We start from the raw sequence: 22,528 nt of genomic DNA, 5'->3' as shown, positions 1-22,528 counted from the left end.
GGTGCTGCCGATTCAACAGAATTTTGTCATTCATATGAACATTCAAATTCAAGAATGAATTTGTCTTCATAAAGGTTTCACAGACAGCGAGACTTACTAATCTGATATTTTAATGTCCTTTTGCCTTCAGTCCTCCCTAACTAAAAAAAACGCATCGCTTGGAATAACTTGGCGAGTGTGACCAGCCTGCCGTTTTCACCAGTGAAGTCGACGAAAGGAGAATGCTTACTTTCGTTGGTGGCCGTGGGCAAGGGATGACAAGAAGCCGCTTCCATTGTTGAAGGATGTTTTGGTTGAAAAAAGTGATAAAGCTATTTTTCTACAAGTTTTCTACAGGTTTCGGTTATAACTAATGAACTCTGCCTATTTAGTGGTCAAGGTCAAACCCCTGCGGGCCTACGTCCCGGCGGACAGACTCGCCACTGGTTCCACAAACGACGTTGTCCACTCAGCGGCCGGTTGCTGGCGGTTACCGGTTACCGGCGCTGATGGGCGGAGAACGCAACCTTGGCTGGAACGCTTGTACGCAACACATGACATACACTGCGCTGTTGATTTCACTTCTTGTTTGCTCTGTTGACCGGGACCAAAAGTCAATTGTTGAAAAGGCTTTAAAAGCATGCGGATACATGGCTCGCACTCCAGAGCGCGTGGTTACGAGAACGTACGAGCCAAACTTGCTGGTCTAGTCTTCCTTCATGTCCGTCGTTTGAATGGCTCGGTTTTGTGTTGGCAGCGCAAAGTACAGATTTGGGCCAGTTCCAATCCATCACGACCCAGCTCCGACCCATCGAGACCCAGCTCCGACCCATCGAGGCCCTGTTCCAACCCATCCAGGCTCAGTTCCGATCCATCGAGACTCAGCTCCGACCCATCAAGACCGAGCTCCGACCTATCAAGACCAAGCCACAATCCATCAAAACCCAGCTCCGACCTATGCCTTGCAGTAGTTTCGCAATTAGCTAAGTTAGCATTTGCTATGTCAGTGTAGCGGAGAACGTATATTCTCCTTTTCACTGCAAAATTGTAAATTCACACCTCATGGCGCCTTTCGGTAAATTTGTCAAAAATTTACGGTTTGTTCAACTTGAAAACTTTTGCACTTTTCAAAAATTAAATATTTCTGCTAACTGCCTTGACCATAGTGATATTTACGACCTACTTTTTAGACTTAACTAAGTAAAACATTAGCAACGTCTTCGACAACCTGTAATGAGGTTCGGCTAGTCAGATGGCGCATCAGCGCAGACAACGGGCATGGGCTTCTGTAGCTTCCTGCACCAGCTACCACCATAATGCTACTTTCATAGCATTACATGACCTTATGCATCCTTTGTCAGACCAATCACTCAGACGTGGCCTGTAGAGCTAACAGTGCAGCGAGCTGGATTCGAACCCCGGGTTCGGCGATCCGTGTGCGCCCGAACTCAGCTGGCGCCGTTTTCCAGCGGACGTGGCGGACGCTGAATCGGCTGTCAGCTGCTCGTCAACGTCGGCCATCAGCGTCGGCGTCGGCGTCATCCTCGACGACGACGACCTTCCGCAGCAGATCGACGGCTCACACCTCTTCCTGCTGCAGCAGGTGAGCACTAAACTTTGATCTCACCAGCTCACTTCAAGTGAGCTCAAGTTCGTCCGGTCCGGTCAGATTCCGATTCGAGCCGATCCGATCCGATCCAATGCGTTTCCGGTCCGGTCCGGTCCGGTCCGGTCCGGTCCGGTCCGGTCCGGTCTGGTTCGGTCCGGTCCGGTCCGGTCCGGTTCCATCCCATCCATCCCATCCCATCCCATTCCAATCCATCCAATCCCATCCCATCCCATCCCATCCCATCCCATCCCATCCCATCCCATCCCATCCCATCCCATCCCATCCTATCTCATCCCATCCGATCCCATCTCATCCCATCCGATCCCATCCGATCCGATCCTATCCAGTCTGGTCCGATCCGGTCCGGTCCGGTCAGGTCCGGTCCCCGGTCCAGTCGTGGCACAGCGTAGCACAGTGTGCGCCAATGCAGTTTTGTCAAGTTTTCCGCCGTTCTGCTTCTACATGGACCGTTTAACCAGCCCGCGACATGGCTTTAGCTTTGATTCAACTCAAAGACAACCGGTGGGCTCAGTGGAAAGAGCACATGAGGAACACAGCGCTACAACACGCGGAACCATCGGATAATTCTGGTCTGCGCAAAAACGGCAGTTAGTTTATTTTTGAAAGCGCATCTGCAAGTAAAAACATATTATCGCGGACAACTTTAAAAGAACACCATGAGAAAGGACCAAAAAAGCGCCCATAGAAATTGTCGGTTTTTCCGCACACTTGAATTAACAAGTCACCTTGCGGCGAATTAAAGTAACACAAAATAGCCAGCCTGTCCGCCCCAGTAGTGATTCTGAGTCCAGTATGGCAGCGGCTCTCACGTCATAAAAGCGTTCCGTGACGAAATGGAACGATTTGCTGGAATGGTGGCATGGTATTAGCTAGAGAAATATTTTGCACTTAAAAGCATGACATTGATAACAAGTAAGCTGCCCTCATTATATATGATGCTTGCCTCTCTATCATGAGATATGGAGCATACCCTTTAGGTATAAACTTAGATAATGTCTGCAAGCTTACAGGGAATGCTTCACATTTGAAGGTATTGAGCCAAACATCAAATATGATGAAACAAGCTTACTTATTGGTAAACGTTTAATACAGAAGGCTGCTCGAGACGACACAATTTCTCTGTTTGGTAAATAATCTCTTCAATGTTCCATGGTTTCATTACGTCATCTTACCTTGAACAGCTTTGACCGAGAGTCCTTTCACGGTCGTTATATTGTAGAAATAAAAATTGTAGGAATTGTGCTTACGAACATATACGAATGACATGAACAGATATGAACAGGTTTGAACGACTCGACAATTATATTTTTCTTGACGGGGATCGGCGCATGGCCCATGGAATGACGATATTTAGAAGACATTATTATGACGTCAGGTATACCTGGGTGACCTTGAAACTGTCTCCTTGAAATAGCCTGGCCATTTAAGGGGGCCTGCAGCTCGGAAAACTGACGGGTTTACGTCTTCAGGAGGGCAGAGCTGTGAGCTGCACCGAATACTCTTTAAGATGGCCGGACAGTCCTGCGCGTGAGCTCAACTAGAGAACTTAGTTTGTGGGCAACCGATCCTCGGTTTGTTTGACCCTCGGATCCTTGCAGGTTTCGCATATTATCGCATATTATCGCACATATTCGCATACAATTTAGAAGTCCACTGACAGTGGACACGCACGTCCTTATCTGGTATTTTACAACGTTCGCGCTGATGTGGAATGCAAATTGTCTGGTCGCATTACATTTGTAGTTGGTGCAGATGGGAGGAATATGGTGGAAAAGGTGAAATATTAAAGTTGCTGAGAGCCGATTCGATGTCAGCTGAACACGCGAACAAACACGCTATCACAGTTTCCAACAAAAATTAACTGACTTCGTGACTGGTGAGCCAAATACGCATCAACATTTCCGTCAAATGTCGGGCTCATGGTGCTGGTAACGATGTTTGTTCCGGTGAGCCACCAGGCCAATGGCTCATAGCCACAACGGGAAACCAATTCTGGATTCGGGAAGATGGCGAGGTGCATTTCCTGCTGATTTGGGGAGATGGTGAGGTGGTTTTCCTGCAGACTTGGCAAGATAGTGAAGTGGTTTTCCTGCTGACTAAGTGCGCGTGAAATTGCTTGGACATTCGAAGGAAGCGCACTGGCTCGGACACAGCTTTCTGGGATTAGGACCACCGCGGGAGCCGTGTATAATTTAATAGGTGTATGATATCATATCGCTTCAGCAACCAACCTTAGAAAACAATCACTCCGGCTAAAAACTGTGATACCTGTCCGTGACTCTTCCGCATTTCGAAAGGCCTCCATGCCACTGTTGACAGTGAGCCCGCTCGAGCGACAGCTCTTTACTTAGGTGTGATGCTGCGTAATCGACCAGCAGCACAGGACATCTTTATATCTTTGATGGTGACAGCAGCAGCACATAGTGCTAACCGGGCGCCGCCGGCTGAGAACTGAGGTGCCTCAGTTGGGTTCTGCAAATGCGGCGTCAGCTGCTCACTAGGCACCGGTGAGTTCAGCAGTGTTAGCAGCACTTGTGCAGGATGGACATTTTTCTTGGAGGAAAATTTTACGCGCTGATAAACACAGAAACGCATCTGCGACCAGAACTGGTCTGCTATGAAGCACCAAATATCACTTGGATTACATTCCTGACCCGTTAGACTACGCAAATACAACACCCGTTAGCTATGTCTGCCTTAGTCCAAATAAAATCTAGTTCCAAGCATCATACAACTAGCATGTGCTTCAAAGAGAAAAGTGATCTTTGGCACTCTGGGGTGGTGTTATTCCACGTCATCGAAAGACAACACCCCTGGGTGGCGAGCCGGCACGCCAAACCCCTTCACGTCACGTCCCAGGCAATTGTAGCAAAGATGAACGCTAAATGCTCGTTGATCAACATTTGCTAATATCTGGCAATGGGGGCACGCTCCCAACGGACCATTTCACACAACATGCTGTGCTGCCCGTGTTGCATGCTGCCCCAAAAAGAATGCACATTTTAAGTCAGGGCGAGGGTTATCTATTAGTCGTCAGCGTCGTATGTAAAACTAACAGGAAGGTCATATGGCAAAGCCCATACGTTAAAAGAAAGAAGTCGTAATAATAATGCATTAACAAGCAGCAATAACAAAGTACATCGACGAGAACGAGGTGCTCACAGCTGAAACGGTGGGATGGCTGGGTAAACACTGTCTTTCACACCTGACGTCGTGCTCGCCTCTTCTTCAGGAAGACCATGCCAGACAGCCGCAACTGGATACTGCAGGGAGTGTTTGACCAGGCCAGTTATCACTGTTGGCAAACCCAGCGCGCTGTGTTTGGCTCTGGTTTGTCTATGGACGACTGGTTCAGTCGATGGCGAATTTACGAACTTACAAATTTACCTAGCGAGCTTACGGTCCTTTCTTAAACAAAATAATAGGGCAATAGATGATAATATCTTGCATCGTATGACAGCTTTCTCCAATTCATTTTACATGATTTCAGGAAACGCATTGATGTTTTATGCTGAATCCGCTTAACCCTTCAAAGTATATGCATTATTTCACAGCAGACCCTTGCATAACGAACACCATAATATCCCGACCCATACGAGCCCTATTGCAGTGATAAGCCTAGCCATATTATAAGGTATGGATTGAGATGACACATTGATATCACGAATTGGATAGTTGTTCCAGTATCTTTGTCGTATTGTGTGTTAGTTTCGGTCACTTAAATCGCCGGCCGTTGTCAGATGTTATGAAGTCCTAAGACAGACGGGACGACATTTGGCTTTCGGCCATATAGACGCCATAACCCGAATTTGCTACTCGGAGTTGCCGGGATTCGATCCGGGGATCCTTTGATTGGGATTCCAGCTCTCGACCAACTGAGCTTACTGGGAAGTAAGGCCACTAGGTGTTGAACGTTGTTGTCATTAATTTATTCGGGTATTTTTCAGCAGAACTTTGAGCCGTATTGGGGTGATGTTTACACTTGGCTTGTTGATCGCGGTTGTTAGCTAGTGCCGTCTGAGCTACCAAGTTGATGTTTCCAATTTTCCAGTGTTGCTCTCCGTCGATGATAGTTATCTCACGCCCGCGCTGGTGGGTGATCGCTGTCTGATGACGCATCCTCTGCCGTACCAGACTTGAGAGTCTCACCCCCGTGTGCTGTCTTTCTGTGCTCTTCCAGTCTGACGGCATATCGAATATGAGTTCTTCGTGTGTTCCTTAGGTGTTGGAGGCCCGACTTTGGTAAGTGCTCTTTGGAACGTTGAGATGCTTATCAAGACTGTCCTGATGCTCTATAGTCGACATTTTATTCTAATCTTCTCCATGAAGCCCTTGTGTGGTAATGCTATCGTTGCTGTGCGTTCTCCCCTTGACTGCCCTGCTCATCCAGCACACTCTTTGGGCTTCTGTGCGATGACGTCTTTTATATACCGGTTCTTGCGCAACGTCTCGGCTAGGTGGCTTATTTCCTTTTTAAAAAAGTTGTTCTTAGCTGTTATGAGTTGTTCTATCGCCGCCGCTTCAAATGTCTTAGTTGTTTTTAACAAGGGTATGTTGTTATTATTTTTTATTTGTGTCATCTTCGTCGATATAGTTGTAAAAACTGCACATACGACATACTCTGCACCCGTGGAAAGTCCTTTCAAGAAGCGACCAGCCGCTTTCTGTCGGTCGGACTGGAAGAGTATGGAAAGGCAAACGTCCGTGGTGAGACTCTAAAGTCTGCTGAGGCAGAGCATACATGGTCAGACAGTGATCACCGACCAGCATGAGATCAGACAGAGCTAACTTTCCAGTGCTCTCTGCCATCATAGACAGAGAGCACTGGAAAGTTGGAAAGCTCTAGGAGGCAGCACGGGTCCGAATCGTGCCCACAGTTAATTATAACCACAGTTCATAATGTCCCCAAAATAGTTTTACCCACGTCTGCTAGCGTGCGGTGCCTTGCCGTTGAGGTTGAAAGGGTTGCGCGTGAGACCGTGATGCCATTTCCTGCTGAATCGTATACATTTTGTAAGCATTAAATTTCGTGCACAAAGTCGTATATAATCTTTCAGCTTGGGCGGATGAGTGCCCGGTTTCTTACACTTTTTTCTCGAATTCGTTTGGCCGCATAAATAATTAATTTTGGATGTAGCGATGAGGGGTGTCCACACCAAGTTACGAACGGTGCAACTGATGTATCTCCTGTTTGGCGAGAGCTATGCCAGCACTTGACGCCATAACTCCGCAGCATTGTTAGTTCATGTAGGAAGTACAGCGCGTGCAGCGTAAAACTATCGTGTATCACCATAGGCTAATTTTTCCTAAGTGCCAAATGTGTGACGCGGAAGAGACAAAATAATTTCGCCAACCTTGACCCGTGTCGCTGCGTGTCGTTTGATTTTGCCCAGCTCAACTTACTGGTGTTTGGCGGGGTGATGGGGCGGTGCTTGTTAGATTTCATTATCATGTGTTTAGATATTGTATGTATTATGCACGAAACCTGTAGAAGTGTGTTGTGTACGATGCTGTTTGTGTGTACGGTAGACATATGTGAGCCTGTTGGTAATGTTCAAGGCCCAGGTTTTTCTCTGTTTATGATTCTAGTGTAAGGTGGCCGTTAGTTACAGCGAGTTGTGAGGGCTTTGGCTGCTGTCTCGCACTTTGCTTGTGCGTCCGTGTGTGTTGTTTCTACAGCTGCATTTGCAAAGACATGTACGAACCTGGTGGTACAAAATATACCATATTGCTATTATATTGTAAAGCTTATGCATCTCTACAATTAATCCTGGCACTGCTCAGATAACTACCCTCTATTTTTGAGTTTTGTTTGAAAGCATTTTGCGGCATGAAATATTAGCATGATATTAATAACAGCCAGCTTATGGGTGGGGTTGGGTTGCAATCCCATCTGATTACATATTATGGTTGTTGGTGACTAAATCTCAAGTCACATGAATTTTGTATCATGTCATCATCTTCCTTAGGTATGGTAGTGCACATAAGCAACATTTTGTGATGAAGGAGAAATCATTTCCATGAAGGTGATCAGATACGAACTTTTTGCAGCTGTCTTATCACATGCTTCAAAGTCCAGGCTTAACAACTTGCTGTATGAGTCCAATTATGTCAACGGCACCATGATTGGTACTTCTGCCCTTGAAAGCTGATGATAACTATAACACTAAACTTTTTTGCTTAGATATGCTAGGGACCTGCAATAAAATTTTCAGACAGGTGTCTAAGAGGGAGGTATAAAAAGGGGCATCTTCATTCCTTACAGTGAGGAGAAATGTCAGACGACTGTGTTGCTACGCATAGACATGGGACAAGCATCTGTGCCACAAGCCACCAATAGTAACAACTACATGCTGTATAGAAAAGGGATGCTGTGACCAGATATTTTACTTACGCCCCATTGTTGTTGATACTTAGAAAACGGACATTGTGTGGCTGCTCTTGGTATTGAGGAAATAATGCTAGAGAGTGTTTTGCATGCATAAATAAAGGTGATCTGCGCACTGGGCATTGTCTTGTCACGAAAGTGTGCTGTCCTCTATTCCCGGCAAATTAAAACTTCTACCACTTTGAAAATGATGAAATCTCGTTTCAAACAGGACATGGGCAAGTGGTAGCTATTTACGCAGCAGGTTCAAAATCAATTTCCCTAACTTGCCCATGTCTGTTGAATGTATTTCAAGGGTCAGAGTAGGTTGTGACAAACAACAGGTTTTGATCTCTTCAGGCACTGAGATGACCTGATGCAAGATTAAAAGTGATTGTATTGGATTCCTGTGGAATGAGCAATCCGTTGGCATGTATGATATGACTAGCTTACTGCGTGCCATGTTGCCGTGTGACCCATTTTGGCATCCTACCTACATCTGACTATGCACTGACCGGAACAAAATTGTACCTGACGTTTTAACTGCACAGCGCGAGCAACATGAATGTGAAAATATTTGGAATCATTGGTCGCATGAATACACCAGATCATGACGGTAACCTATGGAATGACCTTGACCTGACCTCATTGTGGCATCTACAAGTTCTTAACACAGCATCCTCAATTAGCCAAAGAGCATATACTTTTGAAGTCATAAAAGGCCTTAATTGACCCAGCCCCTGCAAACATGTAACAGGGGTCTGCAGGTCTTTGCCCTGACCTTGACCTTTCATGTCAGTATGATTTATAATTGTTACTTCTTTAAGATGCCCCCATTTGCTTTTTCCGTTTGCATATATATTCCCGAAAAAGCTTTGTGAGAGTTTTTTCTGCCGGCTTTACAGCCCGAGGCGCTCGGTTGGGACGCCAGCTAATTAATGATTAATAAACCTTGCAGCTGATATCATGGCTTGTGTGTAAAAGAAATAGTCTTGTTATGACCCAGCCAAAGATGTTTAACGGTTTCCAGTATAAGAACCGTTTCAAAAAGCCAAGGAAAATGCGGTGGGCATGTATCCGCTGTTGACCATTACGTGCCGATTACACTTGTGACGTCATCAGTCGAAACGGCGGAATTTGGCCAGACGATCATACCTTCTGTTCTAGGGCCTTGATTTCGCCTAAACATTTGAACGCGCCGACAAATACTCGCACAAACTGTGGCAGCTCCCGGTTCAAAGACGTGTCTACGCTAGCCTACAAGTCTGCTCTCTTTCCGGGTTTGTAGACCTGCGGTTGGCCGCATCTGAGGAGGTGTGGCAGGTGCAGATCTGTAGGCATAATAAATGTGCTAGTGGATAGCAAGATGCGCTTATTTGTAAATGAAGACATGGAATTGGGGCATGAGAAACTTGTCCATTATTGACCATCGATCTTGTCCATTCTTGACCCTCTTGGTATTCGTTGGGCCTTTTGGTGGTGATTCCCTCTATTGGGCCACCGACCGCCACAGCCAGACCAACTCATGAACGAAACAATTGAAAACAAGGGAGGGGCGATCTAACTGCAAGGTGTAAGAGGGCATGTAAACACAAGCTTTTTTAACAATTCCATCATATGTATGCAGCATGCACGGGGCAAGAAGCGATTGAACATTTTCGCACTGGAACGAGTTTAATATGTTTTCTGGTAGGCACAGAAAATCGAATGTGCTTACTTAACACCATGAACAGGAAGTAGACTCCAAATGCCAGGGGACCTCTTGGGTTTGTCGGAGCTGCCAGCCAGTGAAAGGAAATACAATAGTTTATGATGGCGGTCCATAACAGACAATTGAAGTGTCAGGGGAAGCGGTGACAGTGAGAACCCTTTAACGGAACGAGCGGTTCCCCGCCCCAGCTCAACAGGCCCGGTTAATCCAAACTAGGATATCTGCACCAAATATTGGGCCGGTGATCCTGTTTCGTCAATGGGGACTCCTGCGTCGATCTGGAGTCAACCGCCGGGTCAGAGAGCCTCCCGCATCAGACAGGGGAGCAGTGTATGATGCACCCATCCAAGGGCTTCGGATCAACCAGAAGACCTCGCCACGTGTCGCCAGAATGGCGGTCGATTCGTACCCCACGCTAGGACAGAATGACCCTTGAAATGAACTTGGGAGCGCGCATGCTCCCTCAATCTGAACTTGGGGGCACGCATATTCAGAATAACGTTGCACATTTTTCCTGTGATCGATTCATCACGCTCATGTGCTTTCATGACATTATAACCACGTGCTGCACCAACCAGGCTGGGCATCTCTTTTCCCGTAGCTATACCTTCCTCAGCTGCAACGTGCGCATGGCTCGGCTTACAATGTTGAAACCTATCGCTGACGGCTGAGCGGTGACGTGCCGAAGCATGTGCGGGCCCCACTCCACACCACCATGCTTTTTTGCACGCCAGTTCCGCCCTGTACCGCCTGTCACGTCAGTGCCCAGCACAGCCGCTGGCACGGCCGTCGGTTTCATGCAAGGTCGAGCTTATTCCTGTGGCGCTGGTTTTCATCTGCCATACGCAGAACAGGAACCCTTTAATGGAGCGGCGGCGGCTCTCCGCCCCAGCTCAACAGGGCTGGTGAATTCAAACTGGGATATCTGCACCAAATATTGGGCCGGCGATCCTGTTTCGTCAATGAAGACTCCTGTTTAGCTTCCGTCTGTTTTGCTTCAAGCGTCTTAATCAGAGTCGGCTTCTGGCCGGTCGGGTTTATTCAGAGCAGGACTTAGGGAGACCGCGGGAGATTCACTTTGCAACAGTGGCGCTGGACTGTATACCAGGTCGGAGGAAATGACGTGTCGGAGCTTACCGACGCGCCTCCTCCATGAGGACGAAACTTCGCACTCTGGCGGACAAAGGCCAACCCATTCTGTGGACATGAACTGTGGACACCATGAACGCCATGGCGGCACACATGGCATTGGCTGAGAACTCCATTAGTAAGCCGAGCGTAGACACCAGCCCATTACGGGTCACAATTTTGTGGGAAAATTGCCAAGAATTCAGGAGATAAATGATACCAAGCTTTAACGCCATAAATTGTTCTTCCTGGTTAGCTCAGTTGGTAGAGTACTGTATTAGCAATCAGATTATATTTGTTGGAATCCCAGCAATTTCCAAGTTGTGACGCGCATGCGGCTTAACGTCAAACATCATCCAGTTCTTCTCAGGATTCCAGAACACCTGACGACGGTCAGAGAGTTAACTGGCCGAAATGTCGGTTTGTACTGACACAACAGACGTGAACGATAGCCAGTACAACTTTTCCATTCATGATTAGTCTATCTCAAGGTGCATCAATGAACATTTGTGCTTTACTGCAAAACGAGTTGAACCCGCTCCATGATTAAATGCCGCTTTGCGTTAGAGACCAAAATCATGTCGTATTCCCTTCGCCGTTTCGTTTGCTGCCTAAACTCTCTTCAACGACCTAGCGCTTACAACGAACACTAATCTCCTTCGTTGTTCATTGACGATGAAGTGGCTCTTTTGATGGTGACCCAAAGTGGGTAAATCGGACATCGGCCGCATTCCGGTAAACTATTGAAAGAACACGTACTTTATTGAGCATTGAGACCATAGCGCGTGCCACCCGGACTGTGCCGTCACTGTCGGCATGCCTTGAGCCACCATCAAGGGTCAGTACGCGTCCGCCGAGGAAAAGGCCGCAAGGCCTCGCAAGGCCTTGGTAGGCCCCGGACGAAGCCCCTGGGTGTGGAAGGCCTCGCATGGTAAGTGTTCTGGTTTGCTGGGGGCAATCGCTTCCCCGATGTCGTGGTTTGCTTGTCATCCGTCTGTTTTCAGCGTCGGATACAGTTTTTGTAATATTATCACGGATGAAATCATGATTCCGCTTGTAGTTCTCGTCTGGTGTGTTAGAATGCACTAATGTTTCGACCAGTTAACTCTTTGGCCGCTGTCAGGTGATACTGAGCACTGACAAGGTCTGAGAAAGCCAGTTTGTTTCAGGACGTCATAATGCCTGATGACGGCCGGAGAGTTAGCTAGCCGAAACTTTGTGTGTTTATAACACATTAGACGAGTACGACATTCCGGTAACTTATTCGTATCTCCGGAAAGCGCTTAGTGGGTTTCTGAGAGCCCGCTGTTGGCCGAACGTTACAAATATGGCTTTTTTACTAACAAACGTGGGGGGTTGGGAAACCTAAGATGGTGTAGTGTCAGCCCGTTGGTGATTTCTGTTACATGATATATGAACGCTGAGGCTATCAACAATTGTAGATATTGTCTAACGCTTCGCAAATGTAGATTCAACTCTATTTTCATCACTTAAGACGCTTTAAATAAGGAAGCGAGGTACATACGAACGCAGGCGTATCTGCAAAAAGTGCTGCGCTGCAAAATTAGGGCCCAGTAACTTCTAACTTGGGAGAAAGTTGTACTGTTATTTGCAGCTATCTGCACCATTTATGTGCTAAAATTTCGTAAGTTGAGGCATCTATCAGCCATCTAACATCTGTCGCCCATCAAAACCACCATGGTTAGCGGCAACGTCACAGTTCATTGAGTTGTGGCGGCCAGTTACGAGTGCTTGAATCAGTTATCGGATAGCTATAATGATGTGCAGCATTTAATGATGTGCATTGCATGTCTGTGCACATGCAACAGCTGGAGTGGCCAGAAAACATTTGAAAGTAAGTGCTCACCTGTTCCGTTGTACAGGCTCTTCAAACCCGAGCGCTTCGTGAGCTGTCGGAGCTTTGGAATTCGTCATGCTTGTATTAATATCTTGGCAAGCCTCATTCGTGGATCAACAGCGCAGTCCAGTTTCGATGGAGTGTTCCCCATTTGTTTGTGATTTTAATTAAAAATAGCCATTCAGAAGAGCATTCGGTGTAGTTCACAGTCCCGCCCTTCTTAAGACGCAAACCCTTCTGATTTCTGAGCTATACGCCCGTCGAGACGAGCGGACTATTTCGGAGAGACAATTTGAAGGTCACTCCGACATCCATGACATCATAACAACGTCATACAAATCCTGCCTTGACATGGGCCATGCAGCGATTAAGGTCAATAAAAAACATAGTCGTCGAGTTATTCATATCTGGCGTTCATGAGCATGATTTCCAGACGTAGCGGCTGGCAATGTGATATAAGCTTCAGCGCTGTGCAAGCTGCGACGATGTAATCGAGCAAGACGTGTTGGGAACATATGCACTAAACAGAAAACTGTGCTGTTTAGAGCAGCCTTTTCCAGTAGAAGTATACTAGAAGATGTAAGTAAGCTTTTTCGTAATGTCTGATGCTTGCTTCAACATCTTCAAATGTGAACTTCCCTTTAAAGCAAGCAAGATTATTTTCCCTGATAAATTCAGGGAGACATAGCACTTCAGTGGTAAGCTCCATCGACGATGGTTTTGCTTGCATGTCTCAAAAACTCGCGAGATATACTTAGTTCTGTCTCCCCTAACCTCTTCCTGGCGCACCGCTGATGACATTAACAACGTTTCCGCAGAATGCTGCCTCCGAAGATCACATACAGAACTCTATGGAGTTTTTCAAAGAGTACATCCACGCCGGAATCATTCATCGGAGTTCAACTCCACCGACGTTGACGACATGAAAAATTTCCTGTCTTCAATGGCTATGGTAAGGTATCTTGCTAACGTAATCACCCCCGAATTGATGTTGTTAGTAATCCCCTTTCAAAAGGGATGACATTATAGGTGTGTTTTCAAGGCGGTGTGTATAAAATTCTGCAGCTTGTCTAGCTTGTAGCGGCTTAGCTCTGCTGAAGCTTGTTCAGCGCTGAAAACATCACATTTAATTAGGGAGAGAGACCGACGATGGGCTCAAGCCTCATGAGCTTCTGCCTGCTTCCTTTCAGATAACGCCAAGTCACAGAGAAAAAGTGGAAATGGAAATACACGGCGAACAAGTCTACGTCAACCCAATGACCGTCGACGATCTCGAATCAGAATACACGTTTGTAAGTTTTCGACCGGACAGAGCCCAGCCCCCGGTAGCCCTTCCTGTGCATGGTATATTCGCACCGCTCGCACGGCGGATTTCCCGAACGTTTTGAATTGTGTTCCGTATTTGCGAATGCCTTTAGGAGTCACGCTTCTGACCCCTGCAGGGGTGCTTTTGAAGGCCGTTGGGACACTCACATTTCCTGAGAGGACTGACTGCCGCTGTCTTCTGAAGCCCCTCTCCAGGATCGACCTCAGTCGGAGATCTTGCGGAGCTCCCCAGAAGTGTTTTAAAGGCACACCTTAGAAACGTCCAAAGGTTTAGTATCATCTGCAACGGCTTTCCAGCTGTGTGTCCAAACATTTTATCCATCTCTTCTACTCTTTCTATAAAGTCTGCCAACGACAAGAAGAAGCGCTGGACGGGATTTTTTTGTGGATTTTTAGCTCCAAATGTGATGCAGCTTGAAAACATCGGACAAGAACCTTTGCGGTATTATGTGTCAAAATGCACTGCGTGTGTGCATTTCGAGCTGGCCGTGCTGAGAGGCATTCTTTTCAAGGTCACCCTTTATTGGAGCGTTGTTTGAACGTCCTTGCTATGCTGTCGTCACAGGACGCACATTCCTTCATGCTGCTGGTTATTGTACACTGGTATTCGTTTCTACAACTGGCACGTTTGGTTTTTTGGCACGTTTGTTTTTTTTTATTTAGCCGGAGCATTTTGGTTGGACATGTTTCCGAGATCAGAGCTCACGCTAAGCAGTACTCCACGCGTGAACCCTGGACCTCACCCTCTCATCCTGAAGCTCCATTTTAGGGACAGAATCTTGCAGTGTTAGCTCAATATGCCGCAGTGCTCGGCCCGGCCCGCCCGGCCCTCTGACCTCACTTGACCTTGGCGCGGCCGCTGCCACCAGCCGCAGGCCGCCCCAGCCAGGAGCGAACGGCGGCCGCCGAAGTGAGTGCAACCCCACCCACCGCGACGCGGCTGGGCCGGATGGGAAGGACCGACAATCGAAACGATTGAGCCACGGGCTGGACACAACACTGAAGTTACCTTGACCGAAATTTGGGGTCAGTTTTTGACTGGCGACGGGCAGAGCCTCGGCTGCGATTCTGCTGTTCCCACGTTTCAGACAGGATCAGGCATCACGTTAGTCCCCCTCCCCCCCCCCGTGGGTTGAGGCTGATGGTGACCGCAGTCGTGCTGCCTGCGCGTAGGCTGATCGTATTGATAGCGCCAGAGCGGTACCACAGCTGCCAATTTTAGCAGCGTGACATCATTGGCCCCGTTGAGTCGAGAACGCTGGCTGGTTATGTGACAGCCTGGCGAGTTTATTGTCCGGCCTTGGAGGGAAGTTTGCGCTCGCTTTGGGCTTAAACTGTGGGCAGCGTCGGATGTGCATTAGACTTTGTGTCTCGCGCTGATTGCTTATCTTGTAAAGATATTTAGTTATTTGACTTCGTCTTCCGCGCTGTCGCATCATAATTTGTTCTTGAAATACCATGATGGATTTCTTAAGTGCTAATTGACCCTTTTCACCTATCCTCACTTGTCAAGGACCACATTCACCATTGTTCAATCACATTTATGTGATCAATTTGACAACAGGTGTTTAATGCTGTTTTTTGTTGTGGCTTTGCCTTGCTTACATTTCGATATTTTAGATCGCCTTAGAGTCCCCCCTCCTTCGCGCGGCGAAGACGAAAAACCCCCGTAGACCGAGGGTTGAAGGTCAGCACTGCCAAAACTGCCCCACTGACGTCCTTCAAGATAAATAGAGCGTCTGGTCACAGGTCTTTTAGGGACACTTTAATCTGTAGTTCATATATATTTAAACATAATGACCAGGGTCGCCGTCAGAACAGCAGTTTATCTACCAACGTCGACCGTGAGGCCCCTTACAGTGTGTACAAGCGAGCGATAAATCAGTACATACTGGATTGCATACTCTACACAGAGACGGAGCCTCGTGCAACGTGGTGAGATGAGAATTGAAGATTAGCATTACACTTCGGCACGCAGTCTGTCACGTGATCTTTTCAATTTTACGCCAACGCGTCGGTGACGGTGGCAGCGAGGCCCGCTCTTATGACTCGATCAGTACCTTATCTGTCGCTGGAAAGAGCACGCAAATGCAACGACAGGGACAGGGAGGACCATGGCTATGATCGCACAGAAATTAAATCAGCAATCAAGTCAATGCTTCAAGAAGGAGGTGAGTCTTCCCACGACAACTTCAATGCAAAGGTTTATGACGTGAGATCAAGGACTAGCGGCAAAAGGGATCAAATGATAGTCTGTCAGACATGTTTGCGGTCTTTGTGTCCAAGGGGGATAGCATTTATCATGCGGAGGGCCGTGCCGTCAATCAATGAGCCAATTGACTTATTTCGGGTCTTATTTCAGAGCTGTTTGTGTCCGTAGGAAACCACCATTTCACGTACAAATTACGCATGAATGGCTCTGAGCAGATCCTGGTTGGCCGTCCACCAACATATTGCTGAACAATTTGCGTAATTGGCGGCGGCTGCGGGCCCTTGGTGGCACCTCCAAACGTGATCTGCCGGTCCCTGGCGGCGTCTCCAAACGTGATCTGCCGGTCCCTGGTGGCGGTTTCTAAGTGCGGTCTGCCGCCAGTGCCAGAGCATCCGAGGTCCCATCGACAGTGTGCTCCAGCGCGACAACAACAGCTCTCTCAAGGCCGCCTGATATGATGGAAGTCAGATGCGCGCTTGGACGGAGCCAATCGATATGGTAACATGATGACGAAGGCGCGCCAAATAGCCTCGGTGCACGAAGCGGGTGACCCTTTGATCTCCTTTCATCTAACAGGTGCTCCGTCATTCATGTTTAAATGCCGCTCGTGGCGCCCCCTAAGTCTGATTTGGATCGCGCCATTCTGCCGTGTTGAGATTACTCGTCTACCCAGGAATGCGCCATTCCGCGTGCTTAGTTTGCTCGTCTACCCAGGAATGCGCCCCGGGCCTATTTCCAATCACTGATTTTATATTTGTCACCCACAGCAAGAGGCACCACTGGGTGTGTGGAATACAATTGTAGCGCATTATGTGTATGTACTCGTGCCGCGAAGTTTTTCGATTGCTCTTTCATTGGGTATCGACATGCTTTGTCGGTGTTGGAGGTTGAGTTGGGTTCCGCGAAGTTTTATATCATTTCAAAGTGTGTCTGGCGATGTTACATCATTCCGCGAAGCTTGGGCATATCCCGGTGTCACTTCAGAACACCTGTTCTGGATCCGGATAGGTACGCCGGCTTCGCACGATTCGGACACTGGCAGAGCCAGCTACTTCGAGAAATAAAAGAGAAACGCGCACAAGGACGCGTGTAGGAAGCAGACGCGGCGACGGTAAATCCCAGTAGCGCGCCAGCCTCGCTGAGGCATCAAACGGCCCGACTGGTGCTGTGGCTTTGCACATACCGCGATTACGTAATCAAATCAAGGTATGCGTGCGTGTAGTTCCTTGAAGGTTTACATTCACGCCCTGTCAAGCTACGTCAAAAAACGAAGGGACCTGGACCTTTCCAAAGAGGTAGCCTTTGTTAGGATACTGATCGTGCCTCGCCAAAAATACAGCTCACTTAACGAATATCATGTTGCAAAATTACAAAGCCGGTAATCGCCCCTCCTGTGCTGTGGTTGAAGGGGAAACAGGCATCATTTGGTTCGGCCACTGCTCTTGCGTGACGGTCATTTGGAGAAGCGTAAGGCTATGCTGCAGCTGTGCCTTTTAGGGCTGAGCTAGGTGCTGGGCTACATGTCAACACTGAAGCTGGTTCATGTGACGTATGTGGTTGGAAAGAAAACATCGCATATGGGCCAGTTTTTTTAAAATTCTGACCTTTGTGTGTCATACTCCCTGCCTCCATTACCAGACGAGGGGGGGGGGGGGCAAGTGAAAGAGAAGAGCTGGATGTGAACGTCGGAGTTGAAAAAGCAGAACCCAGGAATTTGGTGAACTGTGCCTCTGGGTCAGTCCTCGAGGAGGACTGACCCAGAGGCACCCTACAAGAAAGAAGAAACGCGTCAATGCCAATCGTCTTCCAAAGACACCTTTTTGAGTTGTCAAGAATGTGAATGAAGGTAACCCAAAGTGCATGCATCCATCGCAGTAGACACTGCCAACGTCATGGTGAGGGCAAGCCAAGTTGGGCTGAAACAACCAGCATGTGATCTGCTCAAACCACCAGATCTCAGGTGTGCACTTTGGCATTGCGAAGGAAGACAACGACACTAAGTGCCTTCGCACCTACTCTGATATAAAGCACTGAAGCGCCCAAGCCTTACGTGAAGTAGGCCATTTGCTAGCCCTCATGCAAGCCCTGGCGACGAAGAGAAGCATACTTACTGTCCTGATTTTACCATGGTAAAATGATCAATTGCCCATGCCCAAACAAGTGATGATGATGCACACGGGTAGAAAGTGGTGCTGATCCCACTCTGTGTTAGGTGAGATCCGTAAAGTAAACGCGCAGAAACCGGTGCGCTTACGCTTGCAGGACCCTATTGCCGCTAACGCACGGCGATGTAAAGGCCGCCCCACACTGGCGATGCGATGCGATGCGATGCGATGCGATGCGATGCGATGCGATGCGATGCGGCGCGGCACGGGTGCAGTGCGGTGCGAGACGGAACTGAAAAGTAACATAACGAAGTCAGTGAAATTTAAAAAACGCGCCCACTAATCCATTGCAGTCTACGTACGTGATGACGGGGGGGGGGGGCAACTCTTGACAGATGCAAACTTGAATTTCGGTCAAGTTTCGGTACTTTGCAAGCGATGGCTGAATAACACACCATTGTCTACTATTTTGACCAGACAAGGTTTGTCGCTGGTGGCTGATTACACTGGATACAATTTTCCACATTTGAAGATGTTGAAGCAATCATCAGACACGATGTGATACGCGTCGCTTATGACTGTTGGTATAATTTAAGTGGAAAAGACTGTTCTAAGCAACTCAAATTCCCTGTTAAGCAGATATGCCTTGCAGTATGCCATTGCTTCACTACGGCATTGTATCTCGCAATAAATTGATTGAGAGCCAATTGACGGCCGTTGTATCTTGAAATGGTGCTATGGAACGCCGGATATGAATGACTCGACACCTATTTTTTATTTGCCTCGGTCGCCACATAAGTAATGGAAAGACAGTACTTGAATGGCGTTTTATGGCGTCATTGATGCCTGGATGACCTTGAAATAGTCTCTCCGAAAAAGTTTATACATTTTTCGCGGGCGTGTACCTCAGAAACTAGAGGGTTCTTGTTCTTAAACGGAGTGTCTCACATTTCTATGATGGTTTTGCACTGAAATAGCCATCTTTAAGGTCGTTTGGCACTGTTCAAATCCACGCCCTTCTTAAGATGTAACCCCTCTTGTTTCTGAGCCACACGCCCGGGAAGATGTGGAAATTAATTTGGGGAAATCCATATAGAACCAGATAGGGGAGTTCCAGATAGACCGGCCGTCAGTCGGCACTCAATTAATGCTGTGCAAGGTACGATGACGCATTCAAAAAGTGACGCATTCAAAAGTGAGTGACGGAGGATGGAGAAAAAGTCGCGGAGCATGTATCACGTCACCATTTCTTGCTAAGCAAAGAAATTGTGCTGCCTAGAGCAGAGCAGAGCAGTGCTGTCTAGTGCTTGCTCAGAGCTATCGGCATAATTATGCCAATAGCTATGAGCAAGCTCGTTTCATCATCTATGATGCTTGCCTCAATATCTTCACATGTGGAGCATTCACTTTAAGGAACGCATGGCTGTGGACTGCAACCGAATGATCTTCAAGAAAGGCTTTTTCAGCTCAAAATGCCAAATAGACCCGGGGCAATTTCCTTAAAGAGAGTATTCCACAATTTGTTCGTGGTCGTGAGCTGTATGAGATTATTATTCGGTCGTTCAGATCTAGCGTCTGTGGGCGTGATTTCTAAATATAGTGGATGTCATTTGACACTCAATCATCGTCGAGCAAGCTGTGCAAGCTTCAACCAAGTCGCACGTTTTATGCTACCTGATGTAAGTTGGATATGGTTTGTTCATTTGCTAGCTATACGAAATAAAACTTGGAATGGAATAACCTGGGAATAGCGCCACATCCGTGATGTGAAGGCAAGGTAGCATTTTAAACTCACTGGTGAGTATACAGGAAAATGAGAAAGGGCCAAAACACGAGTACGTAACGATATTTGGCCCAGCGAACACTTCCAGCCTGTGCTGCCATCTCTCGTCCAGGTTGAGATACTACAGGTAAGTTGCAGTCTCACACTAGTTTGGCAGCACTTTACCGTCACACAAGCGACCCATGACGCAATTAAGCAATGACGTATTGACGAGTATATTTACTAAGAAGAAAATCTTGTTTTCCAGAGTAATTTTCTATGGAAAAATACACCAATAGGTTTAACTGAATTGATTTCATCATATCTCATTCGTGCTGCATTATCTTCAAATGCAAAATTTACTTTAATGTGTGCGTGATCTTGTTGATATCTTACCTTCAGTTTTTAGTTCAACGCAACGCAGCGCAACGCAACGCAACGCACGCAACGCAACGCAACGCAACGCAACACAACACAACAAAACTGTCAGTGTGTAGCAGTCGTAAGCGCTCGACTGACCCATGACACCCGACCCAAACGCGATCTACGGGCCGCCGGCCGAGACCCAGACCCGAGCCGCGGCCCAGTCGCCGCTGACCCCGGTCAGCCAGCCGCAGTGCCGGCAGAGGTCGGGAGTGGCCCGCACCCAGTGGAATCCGGCCGGTGGTCGGCTGCGCTCCGTGCCAGATGCTCCTCAGGGCCTCCTTCTGTGCACCCAAACACGGACCACTGAGGAAGCTCTCATCGCTCAGCTGCTGACAAGCTATGTGGTCAAAAATAACATTGTTGATCACACTGGTCGCTGTGGTCGAGAGGGGCCCAGCTGGCCGGCAGGCACGACGTTTGATACAGGATTGCGGTTGCTAGGCGTTGCAATGTAAACAACCAACACCAGCGCGCATGTGTCGCATGTCATTGGAGACAGGGGTGAGATTCGGCAATCGTGACGCGATCAGGTGAGGCATCTCAGCTCAGCTCAGGCAGATCAGGTGAGGCAGCCCCCTCACATCAGGTGAGGCAGCTCCGTCACATCAGGTGAGGCAGCTCAGCTCAGGCAAATCAGGTGAGGCAGCTCCGTCACACCAGGTGAGGCAGCTCAGCTCAGCTCAGACAGATCAGGTGAAGCAGCTCAGCTCAGCTCAGGCAGATCAGATGAGGCAGCTTCCTCACATCAGGTGAGGGAGCTCTGTCACATCAGGTGAGGCAGCTCAGCTCAGCTCAGGCAGATCAGGTGAGACAGCTCCCTCACATCAGGTGAGGCAGCTCAGCTCAGCTCAGGCAGATCAGGTGAGGCAGCTCCGTCACAGAGCCACTGAGCTTACCATCAGGTGAACGGGTTCCAATTTTTCGATAACATCTAACGCCGAGTATCGATAGGATATTTATAAGTCATCGGCTACCGTACATGGTGGTTAATGTATCGGATGTCTTGCTGTTTGAGGCTGCATTCAACAGTGCGCGGTACGATTTGGGTTTCCAAGGCAGGACAGAACGGAACCTGGATGTCTCAAGCTGCGTTCGGTTTCGGTGCCTCAACAATGACGCCCTGATCTCCTCCCAGGTGCTACAAGCTGTGCTCAGTGCTCCCCGAATGTTCTCCCCGAGTGTGGGGCTCATGGAGTGCTACGCCCGTGTCTTGTGCCGCTCATGTATGAAACCTGCGCACGGTGCCGCTCGACTGTAACACGTGCTCCACGCTCTTCAGATGTGCCAATCTGTGTTCGGTGCTCCCCAAGCATGGAGGACAATCTTCGGTGCTCCACAGGTGAATTGGACGGTGTTGCTATCCGAGGCGCTGTCCGCAAACGTCAGCAGTTCGGACATTGTATACGTACCGTTTCCCGGCTACCTGGATGACCTGGATATGAAGATTGAGCTTCTTCCGGCGCACACCATACACAACGGCCTACTTTTGATGTACAGGTGCGTGTGTCAGCCCAATGACCCCATCTTATAGGGAGTGCGTCACCTTTTAGAACGAAATTTTACTTAACTCGTCTCAAGTTAGCATGAATAGATACATAAGATCAGGATGACTAGCTAGAAATGTGCATGTGGCTTGGGCAGCAAAAATTTCTCTTCGCGATATTTTCCTTGGCACCGCACCTCCTCTTCCTAAGATGAACAGCTTTACGGATTTATTTCCTCGGGCTCAATCAATCGCAGTCAAAAACTGTTTGATAGCAGATTATTTTATCCCTACTATTAAACGTTGAGTTGTTGGACCCGGTGACTTAACTGCTTACGTCTTAAACTGTGTAAATGGTTATAATATCTAAGTTCGACAGAACTACCACACTGCAAATATAGTGCATGGACATTTGGATCCGTCGGTCGCTGGTTACCCCAAAGCCTTTCCGACGCAATTCGCTGTGAATTTGCTGAGACGTGCGAATTCTCCGCAGTGCCCGACCCCATGAATATTTACCAGATTCCGAGCATTTCTACCA

The 22,528-nt window shown here is 48.0% G+C and overlaps 1 long non-coding RNA gene across 1 annotated transcript; it reads left to right on the top strand.

Moving 5' to 3' along the window:
* Nucleotides 1-13,556: 13,556 nt before the first annotated feature.
* On the top strand, nucleotides 13,557-22,104 carry LOC119090216 (uncharacterized). The gene is made up of 3 exons (XR_005093203.1): nucleotides 13,557-13,625; nucleotides 13,864-13,965; nucleotides 21,844-22,104. It is a non-coding gene; the product is annotated as an uncharacterized LOC119090216 (long non-coding RNA).
* Nucleotides 22,105-22,528: the final 424 nt, after the last annotated feature.

The sequence above is a fragment of the Pollicipes pollicipes genome, unplaced genomic scaffold, assembly GCF_011947565.3.
Source record: "Pollicipes pollicipes isolate AB1234 unplaced genomic scaffold, Ppol_2.1 Scaffold_1600;HRSCAF=1878_pilon_pilon_pilon, whole genome shotgun sequence".
Taxonomy (NCBI): domain Eukaryota; kingdom Metazoa; phylum Arthropoda; class Thecostraca; order Pollicipedomorpha; family Pollicipedidae; genus Pollicipes; species Pollicipes pollicipes.
This window is presented reverse-complemented; position numbering and strand designations above follow the sequence as displayed.